We start from the raw sequence: 5,730 nt of genomic DNA, 5'->3' as shown, positions 1-5,730 counted from the left end.
AATAAGACAGATGTTAAAATTTCAAATAATTAGTAATACCATAGCTGTCGATGATTTGTATACTTGCAAATAATTCCCCACCCAGTCTGTCACAAACCATAAAGAGTTTGAGGAGCATCATTCGTGTATATAATACTATTAAACAGTTGTAACAGAGAACAATAGCTTAAAATTGATGGCTAGAAACAGGCGGGCTAAATTAGTATAAACACCACACTGACCAAATTCTATCCTCTCCTTTTCCTTTTCTTCTTTTTCTTGCGTAATTTAGAGTAAGATATATATTTACGTAGGTAGTTCATTATGTTTTAAGTCAAACAATCAATTGATTGACAAAATTAAAGCATAAACACACCTAAACGCTTATATATGTATATATATATATATATATATATATATATATGTGTGTGTGTGTGTGTGTGTGTGTATGTATGTATGTATGTATATAATATATACACACATGTATGTGTGCATTTCTGTGTCTGTGTTTTACACCCTACCGCCGCTTGTCAACCGATACCTGTGTGCTTACGTCCCCGAAACGTAGCGGATCGACAAAAGACACCGATAGAATAAGTAGCAAGCTTAAAAAGAATACACTCTGGTGTCAGTTTGTTCGACTACAGGCGGTGCTCCAGCATGACCGCGGGCGAATGACGGAAACTTCTAAAAGAATAAAAGAATATAGTTACATATGTGCGTGTTATATATATATATATATATTATATATATATATATACGTGTGTGTGTATGTATATGTATATCTATATATACATATATATATATATATACATATATATATATATATATAATATATATATATATATATATATATATATATACATATATATATATATATATATATATATTATATATATATATATATATATATGTATGTTTACATCACGACAAATGAAACAAAACCATTTTCAAATGCGTATCTATCAAAGTAATTGTATTTCAGCATATAACTTTATTTTACTCCATTCTAAACAAACTATCCGACGAACGGGAGCATGAAACTCTGAGTACCTGTTTTTGTGACATTTATGCTGCTTTTTAATAAGGCATAATAAAGTATATATATATATATATATATATATATATATATTATATATATATATATATTAATTACAATACGAAAGAAAATAGAGAGATAATTATTAAATTATTCTTTATTAATAAAAATTGACAAACAGCTCTTACAACTGTTTCAATTCTAGACCTGCAGAAAATTAATTAGTAAAATTTAAAAATTATCATCATCAGTATTTTAAGATATACTAAATAGGTGTTGAATTCGTGCATTCTGAGTATACGGCTGCAAACAGTATATATGTATATATATAGAAAGAGAGAGAGAGAGAGAGGGAAAGAGAGAGAGAGAGCCAGTGCTCCAGCATTGCAACAGTCAAATGATTGAGACAAGTAAGAGAATAAAAAATATGTGTACGTGTGTGTGTGTGTATAATTCCGATGAATGTATGTATGATATATCATAATATATATGTATGTACGTTGGAATTTTTAAAATTTCCTGCTACCAAATTCATCACTAACTTTAACCAATTTACACAATTTTACGCAGAACTGTAGATAAAACACAGCGAAATAAAAAATAAGAATCTTTATCATACAAGGTATTTTGAAGAAGTTTTCGTTATATTAATGAATAGTGGAATTAATAGCAATTGTAGATTTCTTTAGAAACATTCTCCAGAAGTGATAAATTAACGTTTCTTTACATTATGCCTTGTACAGAATATTCGTTTTGCTTATGCATTTCTTATGTCGGGTTGGAAATATTAAACAATATTACCTTTTTCGCTAACGCAACTAAGATGTGTGCTGCGAATACATATCTATCAGTAAGATTACTTTGATTAACCACATAAGAACAATTTAAGAATAAGAAATGAAATATGTTTGAATAAATGCAAGATCGTTTTAAAGTGTTGATTTGAAAATTGAATCAAAAGTAGTACATGCATTTCTCATATATATATTCTTACTCGTACAAATTGTAGAATTTTATGTGGATATCTACTGTGCGCAGATGCACAAACACGTACACAGACACACACACACACACACACAGAGGCGCACACACACAAGCACATACACACACGCAAAACATACATACTCACACAAGCATAGAAACACACATACACAAAACACACACACACATATATATGCATGTATGTATATGTATGCATGTATATACACAGACATAGATAAAGACATATATGTATGCACAGAAATAAAGCTGGCTACATGGATGTATGTTCTTTGAAATTACTCTTTATATATATACAGTTATATATATATGTATATATATATATATATATAATATATATATATATATATATATATATATTTATTTATTTATATAAGCATATACATAAGTATAATATATGAACATATATATATATATATATATATATATACACACACACATCTTTTAACTATGTTATGTATGTAGGAGGATAGCGGTTTATATATGTGCATATATGTATGTAGATACGCACACACATATACTCGCGCATACACATACATATATATCAAGATTTAAATCACTTTATTACTCGAGTTTTCCGTGTCTCACAATTTGAATAGTTAATGGAAATTTTCCTATCACATCATTTGTAGTGCTTCTTACTGATTAACATTCTTTTGTGGCCGTGTTTCGAAACTGACGTGTTGCAAGAACTACCTAGATTTTAAGCAATTTTGTTGCAGATTATTCGGATGTTTAGATATTACTTAATGTTGCATTTACAGAGTATTGCGGTATTTTTGTTGCATGTCTCATTGGCTCATTTAATATGTTGCATTTACCCGCCAGACACAGGATGTACACGTTTTGAAATCCTACTAAGATGACGCGATGTTGAATGGCACACTGTTTCAATGTTTACGTCGTTGTCGCCTTTCTCCATGAGTGACCAGATATATTTGAATAAAACTTTCCATTTCCCCTGTTTGCATTGTAAGAAGCTATAGGGTTGCTTTGGGTAAGGAATTTGCAATGAGTTTCCTGTCGATTCAATTTAGCTCTCCTGTTCGCAGTTTTTAGCATTTATTCTGATACCACAATATATTACGATTCTTCATACATTCCTTATTTAATGTGAAGTTGTTTGTATTGGGATTACACTTGCATTTGCTTTCAACCACATTTAAAATGCTGATTATTCTCTGCATATATTTATTTTTATTTTTCCTACTTTTTTCATTTTCATCGTTGCTGAAACTTTGTCTCATTTTTGTATAGCATTTGATAAATAATGTATCCACTTTGAAAATAACTTCAGATCATATTATATTTCTTTGCAATCAGTATCCACACACTACAAGTACATATTAGATGGTCCAAAATCTCTTTTTATTTTCATTGCGGCTTAGTTTGAAGTTGATTCTGACTGAGTAGAGTAATGATCAAATGGTTTATAGTCCTGATTTTTCCTTACATTTCATTTTGGTTAGCTTGTACTTGAACGATATAACCCAGTTTTAAATAGTATGACAAACGTTTAGTGATATTTTGTTACTAATCATAGCAAGTCAATTTAGAGTATAAATGTTTCTTCCTTGTGTTCTAACACTCTTGTATTGATTCTGTATTTCAGAATTTAATCTTCACTGGAATCCTGTTGATTTCAAATTGTGCGCTTGAAGATAGATCCTCGAAAATATAAGACAATCAATTTTGTTCTTTGACTTTTAAGAGGCATATTTGATTTTCTTTTCCTTACATTTACATCAACCTCTACTAATACTTTCGAAATCAACACTATTGTCTATTCCTCTAGCGAATGTTATCCGATTATTTAAATTTTGCCCTACTATTTCTTGATAATCTTCCAGTGAAAGATTTAAAATATTACGTTTGTGCAAATATGATTTTAAAACGATCGTACAGCAGAGGTTGCGCTGATGTTATAAAAGCAGGTTTCATGTTCGTAAAGCTATGCTCAACAGACTCAATATTGAAAAAATGCCATTGGCCAAGTGGTTAAACTCCATATCTCGTTACACTGTTGAAAATAGAAATCTCGAGTAGTTCTTTCTTTTCTCCCATACCAGACATAAACTTCTTGAGAAATGTTATGGAAGATGAATTTCTTCCTTTTACGAGGCCACAACAAAATCCTTTTCAATAGAAAGTTACAGTTATCGAACCAAAAAACGGTTTGAAGAGAAATTCACTCAATTCTTTTTATACATTCATTTCATCTTAGACGTTATTAAACACACTGACGGAGCTTATTATAAAGGCAATATCAAGTTGTATCAGAAGGTCCTTCTTAACATGTACAAAATTATTAACGAAGGCTGGGGGTGGGGTAACACTCAAAGGAAAAACCTTCAGCTTCCACCATCTGCCTCAATACGGCTCTGAAACTAAGTGTATGCGTTCTGCACCGTGGCCGTGGGACGATCTTCGAAAACCACATCAATATTGGCTTATTTGCAGGCAAGGCGCTTATTATCATTCTCAACCGCGCCACGCAGAATGTCGTCCATGTGATTACAATCGGAGAAATTGGGAGGCCAAAATTGGAACTTGTGAACTCGTAGAAATTCCAATGGCAATCACTTCTAACTGACGTCTATTGAAATCTTGAGAATGACATCATTATGGTTTTTTTTCCTCCTGTAATGTTTTGATCCAAGGATTATCTGTCACCTTCATGGTTTTGGTGCCTCTTCTGTGTATTATGATGTTTCCTTATATTTTACCATAGTAAAGAGTTCTTTCAGTACTTAAACGTCAATTCACTGCCAGACGACTGCTTATATTACTGTGTGGTTTGCTGCATGTTGCAGAAACGAGTGAGTTTCCTTTTTATTTCTATTTCGTAGTGTTGTGAAATCTTTATCATAATTTGCAGCTTATTCATCGAGAAACGACTGTTTTCTCTGCCACAAATGTCTTAATTTATTTCTTGATTTGTTTTGAAATATCCCGAGTCCACACTCATTTTTAAAATATTTCCTCAAGAATGTGTTTCTAGAAGCTTCGTATTCAATCGTGAAACGAGATTGTTTACACGGGTTAATGGCTATGTCTATTCCGAATTTCATCATAGTGAATTCTCATCTAAGTTTAGTTTCCTCCGCCGGGTCTCCTAAAATTTTTTTAATCAAGAACCTGTTAGGAAGTACGGGTACAGCTAAACTAATCCAATTTGAATATATTTCAGCATATTTCTCACATTTGTATGTCTTCAGGAAAGTTTATTTTTTATATATTCGTAAATTGAAAGAATTTTGCCATTTGGTCCATATATTCTTTCTTTCTCCATATGTTTCCTATTCTAAATTTGTTTCGTTAAGTCTTAATATCCAAAATGGTTGCGATAGTAAACTTTCTCTTGGGTTATTTTTTTACAACTGTTGATAGAATTTCAGAAAATTCTTCGATTCAAAATTTAGATGTACACTTATTTGCTTTTCGTCTGGAGGATATTTTTTTCTATTTCACATAGAGTAAATGTTTATGTATCTATCATCGAAATAAGTGTTGACAAATTATAATTTATTTCCTTTAAGATTATTTCCGATACCGTTGATGCTTTTCATTGTTTTCCAGACATCTTGGCGTATACACAATAAAAGTATATACATATGAGAGTTGGTGTAATTTGGTATAAATAAAGATATTATTCATTGAAATTCCAACATATACTCATTTTTATTTTGGTATTTTTTAGAATCTTACAATAT

Source organism: Octopus sinensis, linkage group LG13 (genome assembly GCF_006345805.1).
Source record: "Octopus sinensis linkage group LG13, ASM634580v1, whole genome shotgun sequence".
NCBI classification, from domain to species: Eukaryota; Metazoa; Mollusca; class Cephalopoda; order Octopoda; family Octopodidae; genus Octopus; species Octopus sinensis.
This window is presented reverse-complemented; position numbering follows the sequence as displayed.